Genomic DNA, 17,624 nt, shown 5'->3' with positions numbered 1-17,624 from the left:
CTTTATAACATCTTTTCCCCCTGTGGTATAAGAGCCAATCTAAGGTTATATGTCACATTTCCTTGCTGTATCTGTTTACTGTCCTTTCTCCTGGCGTGTTTCTACAATTTGTCTGTTATCAGATTGACAGTTTTTAAATTGCTTCTTCTGTGTTTGTCTGAAGTTTCCTTATCATTAGATGCAGGTTAATAACCTCAGATATGCAGATGACACCACCCTTATGGCAGAAAGTGAGGAGGAACTAAAGAGCATCTTGATGAAAGTGAAAGAGGAGAGTGAAAAAGTTGGCTTAAAGCTCAACATTCAGAAAACTAAGATCATGGCATCCGGTCCCATCACTTCAAGGGAAATTGATGGGGAAACAGTGGAAACAGCGTCAGACTTTATTTTTTTGGGTTCCAAAATCACTGCAGATGGTGATTGCAGCCATGAAATTAAAAGATGCTTACTCCTTGGAAGGAAAGTTATGACCAACCTAGATAGCATATTCAAAAGCAGAGATATTACTTTGCCAACAAAGGTCCGTCTAGTCAAAGCTATGGTTCTTCCAGTGGTCATGTATGGATGTGAGAGTTGGACTGTGAAGAAAGCTGAGCACTGAAGAATTGATGCTTTTGAAGTGTGGTGTTGGAGAAGACTCTTGAGAGTCCATGGGACTGCAAGGAGATCCAACCAGTCCATCCTAAAGGAGATCAGCCCTGGGTGTTCTTTGGAAGGACTGATGCTAAAGCTAAAACTCCAGTACTTTGGCCACCTCATGCGAAGAGTTGACTCATTGGAAAAGACTTTGATGCTGGGAGGGATTGGGGGCAGGGGGAGAAGGGGACGACAGAGGATGAGATGGCTGGATGGCATCACTGACTCGATGGACGTGAGTCTGAGTGAACTCCGGGAGTTGGTGATGGACAGGGAGGCCTGGCGTGCTGCGGTTCATGGGATCGCAAAGAGTCGGACACGACTGAGCGACTGAACTGAACTGAACTGATACATTCTCAGTCACATCTTCATTGTCCTTGTTTATTCTTTTTCAAAATCAGAAAATTACCAGTGATCCAATAATAATATCTAGGTACAGATCTTGGATTCCGTCGGTTACTCCCACAGCGTCTCTGTAGTAGGAAAACCCTGGGCCGTACGCTGCGTCTGGCAGCCTTTGGTCTGAAGCGGTCTCTCAGTCTTCGTGCTTCAGGGCATTGACAGTTCTGAGCAGTCAGTCAGTTACTACTAGCGTACCCTTCAGTTTTGGTTTGTTTGAAGTCGCCTCCTATTTAGATTCAGGTTTTGCACTTTCGGCAGCAGTGCTGCACAGGGGACATTGGGTTCTTCTCAGGACATCATTTTCAGAAGCACACAATGTCCGTTTGTCCCACTTCTGGCCATGTTGACCTTGAGCCTTTGGCTAAGGCCCTATCTGCCAGGTTTGACGAGTGTTACTCTCTCCCTTTTTTCAAATAGTAACTATCTTGTGGAGTGATGTTTTTCATTAATAAACTGTTGCTCCTCAGATTTATAGGCTTTAGAATCCAGGGATGATTCTTGACTGAATCAGTTAGTCTTATGATGGTTGCCCAATGGTGATTTCGAATTTCATCATTCCCTCTTCCATTATTCACTGGCTTTCTTCCACAAAGTGTTCCCTTATCTCTCACTGAAAAACAAAATCAGATTAGACTCATGAATTGTTACTTTACTCTTATCTTTACTTATTTTGAAGCTCAAATTGTCTTAGATTTGGCCGGTAGGAGCCTCCTGAAGCTGATTGCGGTGTCCTTTTGGCGTGCCTGCTCTGTTCTTTGAGACGTCCTCACTTTCTGGCTCTCAGTGGTCCTCCTCGTGTATTGCCTCTGCCTCAGCCCTGGAAGTGGCCGTTCCTCCGGGGGGCATGTGAGGGTGCCTAGTTCTCTCTGTCCTGGCCAGACTGTGACTTCCATACTGTTTCACTTTTGCCAGTCTGATAGATCAGAAATAACATCTCAGTGTAATTTCAGTTTGTATTTCTTTTATAAATGAAATTGAACATCTTTTCATACAGTGTGTATACTTTGTATGTGTCTGCACGTGTGTGTGTGTGTGTGTGTGTGTGTGTGTGTGTGTGTGTGTATTCATGGGACTTTCCAGGTGGCTCAGTGGTGAACAATTCACCTACCGATGCAGGAGATGCAAGAGGCACAGATTCAATCCCTGGATCAGGAAGATCCCCTGGAGCATCTCACTCCAGTATTGATGCCAGGACAATCCCATGGACAGAGAAGCCTGGCGGGCTGCAGTCCATGGGGTTGCAAAGAGTCAGACGTGACTGGGCACGCATGCATGAACTTGTATATCATGTCCTTTGCCCATTTTTTCTGTCAAGTTACCAGTCTTTATTTCCTCCATTTTAAGTCTTCTTTGTGTCTTATGGATATTAGCCCTTTATCTGTTATATGAATGCAAATACTTTCTCCCATTTTTTGCTATCTTTGGTTAATGATTTTTTTGCCATGCAGAAAAAATTGTTAAACATTTTTATGTAATCAAATTATCAGTCTTTTATTCTTCCTGATTTTGACTCACAGTGTGTCTTCCTTGTATCAAGTTTAGAGATGAATTTGCCAGTTTTCCCCCTCTTGTACTTGTATTGGCTTCATTGGTTTACATTTAGATCTCTGATTTGTTCAGAGTCTGTTCCTTATGGTATGAATTTTATCTTTTTCCAGATGACTTACCAATTGCTTTAATCATTTATTAAAAAATCAGTTTTTGCCCTAGTGGTTTTTAGACACCCTCTTTATCATAAGCAGTACTAGCATTCTATCTGGTTTTGAACTTTCTGTAAAGTCCACTGATTTGTCTGCCTGCCTGTGGGCCAGTAGCACACTTTTCACTTAAGAGGCTTTATAGTATAATTTAATGTCTGAGAGGCCTAGTCCTCGCCTCTACCATTTGGTGTTCTCCTGGCTGTTCTTGCACATGTGTTTTTAATATGAAGCTCTGTATCAATTTTTCAGCTTCATTGAAAAGAATTATTGGTATATTTATGGAAATTGTATTAAATTGATAAATTAACTTATAACAAACTGACATTTTTATAATGTTGGCTTGTTCTGTTCCAAAATAAGAAATGTCTGTTTGTTAAGTACTTCATTTGTAGCTTTTTAGGAATGTTATAAAGTTTTCCTCAGATGGGTTTTATATATGTCATTAAATTAGTTCTTAAATATTGTATTTTCTTTATGAAATTTTTTTTTTTTACATATTATATCATCGCAGTCAGAACAGATCGGTGCATGTAGACCTGTTTCATTCTCTGAAATGGACCTTTGGTAGTCTGTTGTACCCTAGTTTAACTTTTCCTGTTTGGTATATTTTATGTTGCTTCTGAGTTTTCCCTACTATAAACATGCTGTGGAGGATAGCTTTGTACCTATATTTTTGCTTACTTGTATTTATATCTATAAAATACATTCTTGAAAATGGAATTGCTTATTCATAGATCATGTAGATTTTTTGGGATGTGTATAATACCAAATTATCCTCTCAAACTATTCAACACTTTTTAAACAAAGTAAACTTTATTGTATATGTCCTCTCTTAAAAGATATTCAGAACTTTCTTTGTGAAGGAAGGGTCATAAAAGTTAATTCAAAACAAAAAAGTATGTTTCCATTAACATGGGGAATGTAAAGATAGCAAAGTCATGATTTCTTGCTTAAATAACTTAAAGATAGTTTTGGAAATCAAATATGTGTTTAATTATATACATTACAAAATAGAAGAATTTCTTTGGTAGGTAGACTTAGAACTGAGCCCAAAAAAAGTGTTGAATTTAGGTTAGTAGGGAGACTCAAAGAAGGACATTTCATGTGAGAAGAGCATAAGCCAAAGAAGCAGAATTTTACCATGTTACATGAGGTCAGTGAAATAACTGGCCTTAGACTGAAGCAGGTGTTTGTTCTTGAAGATAAAGTAGGAACAGTTTGGGGAAGACCTTGTGTCCCACAAAGTTTGGATTTGATCCACTGGGCAGTAGAAAGACCTTCTGAATTAGTAATCTATTGCCATGTAACAAATTACCCTTGAATTTAGTGGCTTAGAACTAAACAAGCATTTTACGGTCTCTTAACAATTTCTGTGGTTTGTGGGTCAGGGATTTGGGAACTCTTGGGAGAGTTCTATTCCTTAGAAGCAAGCCAGTAGATTCAGCCCACACTCAAGGAGGGGAGGAGGTAGGCATTAGTTTCCACCTTTTAAGGAGAGGTGTGTCAAAGAATCTGGGGATGTTTTAAAACCACTCCACTATCTGTATTCTGAAGAAAAGGAGAGGTGTACGATTTTGAAATGAAGCATACCATGGTATCTAGCAGATTAATCTGGTAGCAGTGGCAAAGAATAATTGAAGAAAGGGACAAATAGATTGACCTTAGTGCAATAATCCAGCAGTAGGGTTAATGGTGGAGTTGGTTGGGGAGATGAGAGAGAACAGGGGTGCTGCAGAAAGAGAGGAAGATGTGAGTAAAAAGTGGTTTCAAAGTTTTCTGACTTGCAGAATGATCAGGCATGTAGTAACTGGAAAGAGGAAACAATTTTGAGGGGATAAGGGTGCTTGTCTGGTTTTGAACATTGAAGGGGAAATTCCTAAGCCCTTGAAACATGAACCAGGTCTCATGTTGAAATGTCTAGCTAAAGAGGGAAACTTAATGTGAAGTTTAACCCTCATGTGAAGTGAGGGTTACACTCTTCAAGGGATGAGTGTACAGAGAGGCAGACCAGAGAATTGAAGACCAAGTCTGGGGGAAACCATGGTCTGGAGTCTGGTTAGAAGGGAGTGAAAAAGTTGGCTTAAACCTCAACATTTGGAAATCTGATCCCATCACTTCATGGCAAATAGATGGGGAAACAGTGGAAACAGTGAGAGGCTTTTTCTGGGGGGCTCCAAAATCACTGCAGATAGTGGCAGCAGCCATGAAATTAAAAGATGCTTGCTCCTTGGAAGAAAAGCTGTGACCGACCTAGACAGCATATTGAAAAAAGAGAGACATTACTTTACCAACAAAGGTCCATCTAGTCAAAGCTAGGATTTTTTTAGTAGTCATGTATGGATGTGAGAGTTGGACTATAAAGAAAGCTGAGCACCAAAGAATTGATGATTTTGAACTGTGGTGTTGGAGAAGACTCTTGAGAGTCCCTTGGACTGCAAGGAGATTCAACCAGTCCATTCTAAAGGAAATCAGACCTAAATACTCTTTGGAAAGACTGATGCTGAAGCTGAAACTCCAATACTTTGGCCACCTGATGGGAAGAACCAACTCATTGGAAAAGACCCTGATGCTGGGAAAGATTGAGGACAGGAGGAAAAGGGGACAACAGAGGATGAGATGGTTGGATGGCATCACCAACGCAATGGACATGAGTTTGTGTAGGCTCCCAGAATTGATAATAGATAGGGAATCCTGGCATGCTGCAGTCCGTGAGGTCGAAAAGAGTCAGACGCGACTGAGCAACTGAACTGAACTAAGAGGAGCTGGATCTGTAGCATTAGAGAAAGATCTGGCTGTGTTCCTGATAAGAACAAAAAAGGTGAAGTGATCAAGAACTTCAGATATCAAGGAATCTGAAAAGAGTGATGTTTGAAATGAATGCATCTGCCTGTAAGATTATTAGAGGTGACAGCAGTTTAAGCAGAGTAGAACAGTTTTGGAAATTGGATTATAACATTTAATTCGATGATTAACTTTTTTAAAAAATGTGCCTAAAGTGGGAGGATGAGTGGCTGGCATGCCTTTCATCACTTAGATTCTGAGATCTTACATCCTTCTTGCCTCCTTTTAGCACCACCAAGCCTTCCTGGAGTGGAACTTCTGCTCAGTTCTTGGATGGAGGGATGCAGTACGACTTGCCTTCTCTTGTTTTCAGGGACTCTTAACTGTGAGTGAAATCAACTTACTTTCTGATTTTTTTTACTTCTCATACTGTTTTGACTGTTCTTATCTGTGCTTTTATGCCCTCCTTTCCTCCTGCCCCCGCCCCCGTTAGTGTGACTTCAAGATCAGATCCAAGCAAGGGGTCACCTGTTTTCCCTCTTCCTTATCTCTCAGCTCGAAGCACAATTCTGTTATTCATTGGTTTTGTTCATTGAACTTGCAGAGATGACTAGTAAATCTGATTAATATAGCTGCTGACAAATAGAAACACTAAATGGACAGACCATTTTGAATTCTTTTATGTTATGTATCTGTATATATATTTAATCAGCTTTCAAGTTAGTAAAATAATTGTCAGTAATGTGGAACAAAAAACATGAAAATATTTTAAAAATCACTTTATGTGAAATAGTTTATTTTAAGATTTCTACAAGGACTTGAGATCAGATGGACCAGGGAATTATGTAGTAGAACACTGACATAGCCAGAAATGAAATCTGAGTTTTCTCTACTACATAGTGTGATGATGATTATTTTGATTTTTTTTCCTAAGAGGGCTATTTTTTTTCTTTAAGAATAACTTTTGAGTCTTCTAAAGACTTAGAGAAACTAAGTGTATCAGTAGTAACTCTGGGTCTGAATTAAAGGGCAGACTTTATACTGTGGAAAAAGAAAAAAAGAACTATTGCTGATAAATGCTAGCACAAAAAGATCTGGTAACAGATCATGGTAACATCGTCTCTGAATAAATAGGACAGCGTTAAAAGATGTATGCTGGTTCTGCACTGTGCGTGGAAGGTGGGCATAGGAAGAGCTGAGAGGGGCAGGGGCGGGGGAGAAAGCCGTCAGGAGTGAGGGAAGTCTGAGACGCTCTGGGGTGGAGAGCGCAGAAAAGAAGGGACTTAGAGGAAGCATGAAACGAGAAACGAGGGCTCTGAACACGCCAGTACTGCCATGACGCCTCTTACATCTATTTTTCATTGTATGTGTTAAGTGTTTCTCATGTCAGTGGGTATGAGAGAGAGGGACAGACAAAAAGTGAGAAGGTGTGTGCTAGGAGAGGGCCAATTCTGTTGTTTTATTTTCACAGTTAAACGTATGGATATATTGGCAAGGACTGTCTCATGACTTCTACTACTTGTACTTAGGCAGCGAAAAAGCAATTGGTGTGGTTAATTGACGTATTTCCCTTTTCCTCCCTCCATCCGCTCTGTCCCCTCCTCTCTCCCTAATATTCTCTGAGACCCACTTTGAGTACCATCAGTCCCTGCCCCTTCCTCCAGTGGCTTTCTCCCATACCCAGCACTCCACACCTTGCTGCATTCCTTGTCTTCCTCCGGATCCCTTGACTCCAGAATGTCCTGGGAATCACTCTATCCCTAGTCTCCTCCGGCATGTTATATAAATGTCTGTTGAGGTGTTTGTTTTCCCTGCGAGACTATGAATTCCTTAGTGGAAGGAGTCGAGTCTTACTCACCTGTGGATCCCCATGACTAACGAGTGTTAGTGGAATGAACACACGACTGACTTCCCACGCCTTGTAGTAGACACACCACCAGCATGGCAGTGGTGTTGCTGCACTTCGATGGTCAGGAGATCTGGTGGCTAGGGAGACAGACAGATCACATGAGCCGCAGAGACTCTTCAGTAGATGGGAAAATGAACAGCGTGAACTCCCTGACCTTGAGATGCTCCTCCGAATAGGTTTCAGCCACGGCTCGGGAGCGAGAGCCAAGTGTAGATGGATGAGACTGTAGTACATGGCACAGCAAAGCCTCACACACAGACAGCCTTGAGAGCCTGCGACCAGTTTAGCCTGGGGAGGTTGGGAAATGGGTAGGCAGCTGCTCACCTCGTGGAGGAGGAGGAGCAGGGTGTACCAGCCGTAGAGGTCTGAGGATCACTGTTTGAGAAGTTGAGAAGGAGCTTGAGGCTCCTGGGAGTTGGTAAGTAGACACGTGGTAGGAAATGAGATTAGAAGGAGCCGAGTTTGTAATCCTGATAGCTAGTCTTTGCCCTGTTGATTGTGGGGAACCGTTGGAGATTTTAAAATCGTAGGAATGGTACAGTTTCACCATTTTAGAAAAATGCTCTGGCAGCAGTGTGAAATTGGACTGGATGGGGATAAACTAAAGAGAATGGACTAGTTAGGAGACGAGTGAACGCAGTGGTCCAGATGAGCAAAATGAAGGGCCTGGGTCAGAGCACTGACAGTGGAGGTGTGGAAGAGGAGGCCAGGTGGGGTGTGCTTCGGGAGGTAGCATCCGTGAGATTTATGGACCAGGCTCCCTGTAGCAGTTGGGAGAGAGAAGGAAGAGTAGCAAATGGCTGCTGATTTTTGAATCCTCTATCCATTGGGTGAAAGGAAGCTTGGACTTGGTTTCGGACATCTGAAAGGGGGGCATCGAAATGGCAGCAACTATCAGACCATTGGCAACCTGACTCTGAAGTTTAGGAAAGATGTGGGTGGTGGAGTCACATTGTGTGAATGGGTGAGATTACTAAAGGGGAAGTATCTGGGCCTAATGAGGGCAGCCCCCGCAAAGGACCCCTGGACATTCCAGCCTTTAAAGGGCAGGAAAAGCCCATTGAAGAACAGCTTCCAAAAGGGAAGTGGTCATGCTGTATTTAAAATGGATAAACAACCAGGGCCTACTGTATTATTTTATTGGAACTCTGCTCAGTGTTACTGGCAGCCTGGATGGGAGGGGAGTTTGGCGGAGAATGGATACATGTTATGTAAGTATGGCTGAGTTCCTTTGCTGTTCACCGGAAACTATCACAACATTGCTAATCAGCTATCCTCCAATAAAAGTTTATAAGAAAGGGAAGTGGTGAGTATCAGCTACCATCAAGAGGTCAAGTTGGGATGAGAAGTAGGATGAGGCCACTGAATTGGATCGAGTCAGAGGCTTTCAGTGAGAAAAATTATAATGGTGGTGTTAGGAACTTCATTCCAGTGGCCAAGTGCTGTGGGCGTTAATGAGTATAAGCAATGAGTATGTATAGACTACCTTAAAAACAATTTGAAATCGGAGATAGATTCAGGAAGAGGGTAGTAGGAAGGTCTTTATTTTGGCATAAGGTAGTATGCTTCTGTATATGTATAAATAGTAAATATAGGTGTGTGTGTGTGTTTTTTTTTTAACCTATGGGTGTTTCTGTGAATTCTTGAGCTTTCTGTCTTGTGTCAATGAAAGACCTTTTTTAAAAACAGACCTAAGCAATGGCAGTGACACACCAGGGTTGTTTAAGTGGATGATCCTGACAAAGTGAAAAAGGTCATTTACAGAACAGCTATTTCTAGAACTCGGGACCTTCATGGAAGTAAGCCAGTGGGCTTCAGTGGTGTTTGAAGGCTGCGCTTATCTCTGCATTTTTGTTCAGTGTTTTGCTTTGAAAGCTTGGAGAGCACCGCTGAATTTTTGAGTTTCGTCTGCGTTCTGTGATCAGTTGTTAAGAGAGATCTAAAGTCTGAAGTTTGTGTTGACTTTAGAAAGTCATTCTCTGAAGCCCATTTTTGGAGTGAGTTTAAAGAAAGAAGAGTACCAAAGCCAGGTTCCGTCTTACAGTGGATGCTTGGAAAAGGATAAGTGGTTCTCTGGGACCATTAGAGTGGATCAGATTACCTTCTAAAGTAATGATGAAAACAAAGACTTAAGTCAGAGGGACTATAAAACACCCTAAAATTCTTCCTTCAGGCAAATGATACCAAGTCATCAAGGATAGATAATTGTTTTCTCTCCATTTTATTTATTTTTTTTGAATATTGACAGAATTAGAAATTTTATAACCCTTGTCAGTGGTACATGTTTTAAGTGTTTTAGCATCCAGGTAATTAGGAAGTACGGAATCTCTTCTGCTTTATTTCAAGGCTCTTCTGTTGTTCTGACTGCATACATTTAAAAGCAACTAATTAATATCCATAGTGAAAAATATCTCACCGTAAAAATCTTGGATAAGGCAGGCACTTGCCTACCTGGAGTTGGGGACTGAAACCACAATGAAATGTTTATAACTTACTGTTTTATTCAGATGTAAATGAAAGAACAATGCTCAAGATATAGCAAAGATACCTTTAAAGTATGCAATTTGTGTGACCCTTGCTGAGCCAGGTGAGTGGTGATGCTGGACAGAGAGAGTTATAGAAAAAACGACTTCTAGCAAGGACCCAGGCTACAGAGAACAGGGGGGTACGGCTGAGTGTCTGCTCAAGGAGAAGGAGTCTCTGGAAGGGGCCCACCGAGTGGCGCAGTGGCGGGCCTAGTGGCTGAGGGGAAAGCTTTTGTCCCTAGAGGACTAGGTCTGGCGCCTGTGGGGAAAAGGACTCTCTCTTTGCCTCAGGACTCAGAGAGGTCACCCTGCGTCTGGGAATGGAGGCAGAGCATCCTAATAGAGAGTACTGACTTCAAGGAGCTGCTGACCAGAGGGAGAAGGAAATCGTGGAACGCCTAGGAGAGTCCTTTTTCTAGGCCTACCATGAAATTGCCCATACTGTGCTTAAAACTTAATCCAAATGGATAGCATTTGTAGTCCCAAGATGCACTCATAGTAAATAGATGTACTCTCAGTCTGGTGGCTCAGACGATAAAGCGTCTGCCTGCAAAGCGGAAGACCTAGGTTCAATCTCTGGGTAAGGAAGATCCCCTGGAGAAGGAAATGGCACCCCACTCCAGTACTCTTGCCTGGAAAATCCCACGGACAGAAGAGCCTGGTAGGCTGCAGTCCATGGGGTCGCAAAGAGTCGGCCACGACTGAGCGACTTCACTTTCGCTTTCAGTCTGTTCCTCTGGAAGCAGTATCACATGGGGGATTCTTGTTCTCAGACAAGAGAGAGCAGGATGATATCTTCACAGGGCAAAACTCCGCTGTATTTAATTCAGGTAGGGTGACAAAACCCAAGTGTTAAATGTCAAGGGGTAGAAAAGTACTCTTTTTTTTACATAGCAAGTGATCCTTAAAATTTCTTCTTTAATTGCCATAGCTCAGAACATGGCTGAATTTGGCCCACTTAAACTGCTATAGGTCCAAGAAGGGTAGAAACCTGCAATTTATTCATTCATGTGGGAAGGAACTCCAGTAGCATCAACAGAATGTAGAACCTGGAGGCATGATAATATATGATTGTCCTTAGTGTAGGTGGAATCCTAAGACTGGAATAGGTTTGAGGTGTAGAGGTGTACATGACTCTAGTTTAATTATTCTCTAGTTTTTGTCCTCATTGTCTAACTCTTGTTATGTTTTATGAAACTGAGTATTCTCTACTTTAAAGTGGAGCAGGAGTTACTCTTTGATACCAGGTAACACCTTAGCTCACTTTCTCATTCAGGATGTATTTCAGTTCAGTTTAGTTCAGTCGCTCAGTCGTGTCCAACTCTTTGTGACCCCATGGACTGCAGCACACCAGGCTTCCCTGTCCATCAACAACTCCTGGAGTTGCTCAAACTCATGTCCATTGAGTTGGTGATGCCATCCAACCATCTCATCTTCTGTCATCCCCTTCTCCTCCCGCCTTCAATCTTTGCCAGCATCAGGGTCTTTTCCAATGAGTCAGTTCTTCGCATCAGGTGGCCAAAGTGTTGGAGCTTCAGCTTCAGCAGCAGTCCTTCCAATGAATATTCAGGACTGATTTCCTTTAGAATTGACTGGTATGAACTCTTTGCAGTCCAAGGGACTCTCAAAAGTCTTCTCCAACACCACACTTCAAAAGCCTCAGTTCTTCAGAGCTCATTTTCCTTTGGGCTTCCCTGATATCTCAGTTGGTAAAGAATCCACCTGAGATGCAGGAGACCCTGGTTTTATTCCTCGGTCAGGAAGATCTGCTGGAGAAGGGCTAGCCTACCCACTCCAGTATTCTTGGGCTTCCCTTGTGGCTCAGCTGGTAAAGAATCCACCTGCAAGGCAGGAAACCTGGGTTTAATCCCTAGGTTGGGAAGATCCCCTGGAGAAGGGAACAGCTACCCACTCCAGGATTCTGGCCTGCAAAGAGTCAGACATGACTGAACACCTTGCACTTCACTTCATTTTTCCTTACAGTCCAGAACTCACATCCATACATGACTGCTGGAAAAACCATAGCTTTGACAAGATGGACCTTTGTCAGCAAAGTAGTGTTTCTGCGTTTTAATATGCTGTCTAGGTTGGTCATAGCTTTTCTTCCAAGGAGCAAGTGTCTTTTAATTTCACGGCTGTAGTCACCATCTACAGTGATTTTGGAGTCCAAGAAAATAAAGTCTCTCACTGTTTTCATTGTTTCCCCATCTATTTGCCATGAAGTGATGGGATTGGATACTATGATCTTAATTTTTTGAATGTTGAGTTTTAAGCCAGCTTTTTAAAAATTATTATTTATTAGTCAACATAATGTATTTAGGATGTATTAAGTCAACAGCTAAGTCTTAACACATACTAAATACAAGTGGATTGCATGTTTTGAGTGAATACTATGACAAAATCGGAGGCAGATGTTATTCTCAAGTGATCTAATGGGAGAAGAGGATGGATTGAGGATGGGGAACTTGGGCAGACCCAACCTAGGTTCAGATCCTCATTTTGACATATACTAGATATATAACCTTGGATAAAGCTGCTCAGTCTCTCTAAAGCTTCCAAATTTATAAATCTAGGACGTGTCAAGACCAGGATCTGTGTAATAGTACCTGTTTCATTGGAGTGCTGGAGATAATGGTTTGTAAACTTAGGAACTTGGAAAGTCCTCTGTAAATCTGGACAGCACACACAGATGAGAATACTGCCCTGTGGGTCTAGAGTGTTGTGACTTTGCTGGAAGTTCAGTGGTAGAGATAGGACTTGGGGAATTATCCATATGGAAGCAATCACCTAGACTGTTGGATTCTGAATGACATTGCCAGAAACAAACTCAAGAAAAACAGGACAGAACACAGAATCTTGATTTTTTTTTTTTTAATCCACAGAAGTGAACTAGCAGTTGTATTTCTTTCTTTGATGTTTTCTTTCATTACCTTATGGTAACTCAGATGTTAAGGGAGTTGAATCAGGCTGATACCAGTATGAAGATAATTTAACTGATCAACTCTTTATAACACAGAATATCGAGGCTGTTGTGTATCCTTGTCATCGGTTCTAGCATTAGAGCTACTTTTTAAGTTCTGAAAATAAAACAGACTAAGAAGTCATCTTGGTGGTTGGCTATCAAACTCAGGAGCTTGGCTGACTATTAAAGATAGGTGACTCCAGTCATCAAGACAGTATGGTACTGGCACAAAGACAGACATATAGATCAATGGAACAAAATAGAAAGCCCAGAGATAAATCCACACACATATGGACACCTTATCTTTGACAAAGGAGGCAAGAATATACAATGGAGTAAAGACAATCTCTTTAACAAGTGGTGCTGGGAAAACTGGTCAACCACTTGTAAAAGAATGAAACTAGATCACTTTCTAACACCACACACAAAAATAAACTCAAAATGGATTAAAGATCTAAATGTAAGATCAGAAACTATAAAACTCCTAGAGGAGAACATAGGCAAAACACTCTCAGACATAAATCACAGCAGGATCCTCTATGATCCACCTCCCAGAATTCTGGAAATAAAAGCAAAAATAAACAAATGGGATCTAATTAAAATTAAAAGCTTCTGCACAACAAAGGAAAATATAAGCAAGGTGAAAAGACAGCCTTCTGAATGGGAGAAAATAATAGCAAATGAAGCAACTGACAAACAACTAATCTCAAAAATATACAAGCAACTTCTGCAGCTCAACTCCAGAAAAATAAACGACCCAATCAAAAAATGGGCCAAAGAACTAAATAGACATTTCTCCAAAGAAGACATACGGATGGCTAACAAACACATGAAAAGATGCTCAACATCACTCATTATTAGAGAAATGCAAATCAAAACCACAATGAGGTACCACTTCACACCAGTCAGAATGGCTGCGATCCAAAAATCTGCAAGCAATAAATGCTGGCGAGGGTGTGGAGAAAGGGAACCCTCCTACACTGTTGGTGGGAATGCAAACTAGTACAGCCACTATGGAAAACAGTGTGAGATTCCTTAAAAATTGCAAATAGAACTACCTTATGACCCAGCAATCCCACTTCTGGGCATACACACCGAGAAACCAGAATTGAAAGAGACACATGTACCCCAATGTTCATCGCAGCACTGTTTATAATAGCCAGGACATGGAAACAACCTAGATGTCCATCAGCAGATGAATGGATAAGAAAGCTGTGGTACATATACACAATGGAGTATTACTCAGCCGTTAAAAGAATTCATTTGAATCAGTTCTGATGAGATGGATGAAACTGGAGCCGATTATACAGAGTGAAGTAAGCCAGAAAGAAAAACACCAATACAGTATACTAACACATATATATGGAATTTAGGAAGATGGCATTCTGTATGCAAGACAGGGAAAGAGACAGATGTGTATAACGGACTTTTGGACTCAGAGGAGAGGGAGAGGGTGGGATGATTTGGGAGAATGACATTCTAACATGTATACTATCATGTGAATTGAATCACCAGTCTATGTCTGACGCAGGATGCAGCATGCTTGGGGCTGGTGCATGGGGATGACCCAGAAAGATGTTATAGGGAGGGAGGTGGGAGGGGGGTTCATGTTTGGGAATGCATGTAAGAATTAAAGATTTTAAAATTTAAAAATAAAAACTAAAAAAAAAATAATAAAGATAGGTGACTATAGATGGAGAGTTTTCATGCACAGTGAATGAAACTGCTGAATGATAATTTGGTAAATATTAAAGAAATGGTGGAGATGGATTTCTTAGCTCACTGTTTTGTTCAGACATTGTGGTCTCAACTTATTTGAATATCTCCAGATGTTTAATATCACTGATTGCCCTTTTAAAAAAAATTATGTAATGTTTGATACATGGAAAAGAGCATATAAATCTATAAATTAATAGAACATTATCAACACATTGAAGCTACTGTGTGAGGAGGAGCTTAACTCATTAACTTCATTATTATAGCTTACTAAACATTATTCATCCATAATTAAATACTTCCAGAACACCACTTCTGTGTCTTCTGCCAGTTGTCTGATGTGAACCTGGGTCTTTGTTGGTCAGTCAGTTCTGTGTTTGAGAAAAAAAGAGTTAGACATGGACCAGAGGGGTGTTAGGATGAGCTGGCAGCGTCAGTGTCCGTCACCACATCTAACCAAGAAGAGAAATCCTTTGGCTGTCTCAGTTCCTCCTCTGGCATCTGAAGTGAAATCCTCTTTTGGTTAACTCTGCCTGGAGCCCTTTGTGACCAGGGATTCTGGGAAGTATAGTTCCGCCTGAGTCAAATTGCTCCAGTATAAATCTGCACACGTTCCATTCCTGTATTTATTTGTTGTATTGTAAACCAGAGACAGTCATAATTGTTTCTGCTTAGAAAATGTCAGAAGAGTTATTTGAGATATCAGAATAGTTTAAAAATAGAGTTTAACTTGATTATATCGTTGTTTCCTTTTCCATTAAACCATATCTTCATTTTCAGAGCCATGAGATAACTTAAAATAGGAGTAATGCAATCTTACCTTCTTCTGTTGAAACAAAGAATTCTTTTAATTTGATAAGTAAGTTGAACCTTGAGCTAAAATAATTGAAAAAATTATCCAGTACAGTGCCATCTAGTGATAAATAATTTACTTTCTGGTTGAAGAGAACTGCTACATTTTACTTCTTGATAAATCAAGAACTTCACCTTTAATCATGCCTAACTCCAAATGGACATGAATTGGAGCAAGCTCTGGGAGTTGGTGATGGACAGGAAAGTCTGGCGTGCTGCTTTCCATGGGGTTGCAAAGAGTCAGACACGACTGAGTGACTGAACTAAACTGAACTCCTAAGATATATTGTAGAGGACTGTTTCTAAATAAATCAAATATTTGTAAATAACTAGAAAAGAAAAAAAAGAGCTAGGAAAAGTTTTTTTTTTTTAATCCTCAGACTTTATTTTACCCCTACATATACTTAGGTAATGAGTCATAGTTTGTCTTTTTACTGGATACCAGTTTTAGGATAATTTTTTGTTTTTGAATTGAACAGGATTATTTCAGAAATGTGGTGTAGCAGAATGATCATGGCCTTTAGAATCAGGCAGATGAAGGTTTGTATTTGGGGCCTTATTTTTCTTATAATCTTCCAGGCAGTGTTCCAAGAACTTTATATGTACTGAATCATTAAATATTCACGAAAACCTGATGAGGCATTTTGCAAATGAAGAAAGCAAGACTCACAGAACAGTTAAGTGTTAGGGTGCTTATCTCATTGCTTTTAGGTTATTTGTGGGTTTGTTTCTCTAAAACAGAGCGACTGTTTGCAGGGGAGGTCTTACTTGTATGTTTTCCCAGCATCTAGTATAGGTTCATATGTCTCCAGTTCAGTTGGTGAATATTTGATTTATTGATTTATTCTTTTGCTTCCATGAAATGAGACAGAATAGCCACAGCAGGACAACAGAAAATTAAATTGTTTGGTTAAAATATCCATGCAAAAAATATATATAATTTTAAAAAGTATTATATAGTCAGAAACTGGACTAGGTTCTAGTATCTTCATGGTAAGTTTTTAATTTAATTTTAATCTCAGCTATACATGCACAAAATTCAGAGTCCAGGAGCTGTACAAGGCTTGTTATAAAACTCAGCCATTTCCTAACTCTTAGCCCCGCCCCGGTCCCTGCTGTCTGGAGTTCAGCTCTAGTTCAGGAACTAATGGCTTTGTTATTTGCCTCCGCGTCTCTAAATAGCAGGTTGCTCTTTTTCCAGGTTTTAATTTTTCAGTCTTAGGCATTATCTTTGACTTCTCATGATAGAGGGAGAGGATTTATCTTGCTTGTGCATTGTCGCTCTGAGTGCGGAACTCTCCTCCCTTTTCATTGTAACTGTAATTGAATTTTGAATAATAATCAGTGTTTACATTATTATGACCATGAAAACATTATTCACACCTGAGGCAATATAAGCCATGGTTACCTTTTTTTTTTCCTCTCAGCACAGCTTTTTGTTTTCCCCAGTGTTAGTAACTTTTTTTTTTTGAGAGGAGACATTGCTCAGGTTTTATGTATTTGTCACTTGCTCCTGCCTAATCTCTGCCTCAGATATCTAAATATAGTTAGGATACATGGCCTTGACCCAGTTGTTTAATTCTCCTGCTAAAATATTTTCTCATTTATGGTATGAGAGGTCCAGATGACATGAAGATTTATGCTACTTGTATCTCTAAAACCTTTTAGTTGCATGAAACAGACATCTGGATGTTTGATGCTGATCACATCCTCAGTGGACAGCACTGCCCATCAGTATATAGCCCTCCTTTCAGACCTATTGGTCTTTTCTTGGGTAGCTGGAGGGTCTCTGCTGCCACCCAGAGTGGCCATGGGACTCAGGGTCTGGCTGAAAGCGGAGCGACGTTTGTGTGTGGCCAGGACTGCTCATCAGCAAAAGCTGTGTTAAGTGTACCTAATAAGCTCGCAGTACTCTCAGTCCAATCAGAAGATCAGAGAACCTTTGATTTGGGAAATTTACTTGAGTCTTTTGACAGATGGAAGCATGGAGTTATCTTTTATAGTGAATAGTCAATGGAAGCAGAGTGGGTAAATAAAGTTGCTAGGGTGAAATAAATTGCATAGAAGATATGGACAGAGATTAATTAAAATTTTGTTTGCAGCAAAAATAAAACAGAAGAAACTCTTGACAGTAGCTTCTC

General features: G+C 40.6%; 1 long non-coding RNA gene across 7 annotated transcripts in view; it reads left to right on the top strand.

Moving 5' to 3' along the window:
• The window catches only part of LOC106991099 (uncharacterized), a 239,365-nt gene that overhangs the window by 21,782 nt on the left and 199,959 nt on the right, over positions 1 to 17,624 (top strand). For all 7 annotated transcript variants that reach the window (XR_009600443.1, XR_009600442.1, XR_009600439.1 and 4 more), the window contains one exon: positions 5,809 to 5,904. This is a non-coding gene — a long non-coding RNA (uncharacterized LOC106991099). The remainder of the gene's footprint in view (positions 1 to 5,808; positions 5,905 to 17,624) is intronic.

The sequence above is a fragment of the Ovis aries genome, chromosome 4 (assembly GCF_016772045.2).
Source record: "Ovis aries strain OAR_USU_Benz2616 breed Rambouillet chromosome 4, ARS-UI_Ramb_v3.0, whole genome shotgun sequence".
Classification (NCBI taxonomy): domain Eukaryota; kingdom Metazoa; phylum Chordata; class Mammalia; order Artiodactyla; family Bovidae; genus Ovis; species Ovis aries.
Note: the sequence above shows the minus strand (reverse complement) of the source record. Positions and strands in the feature narration are given on the sequence as shown.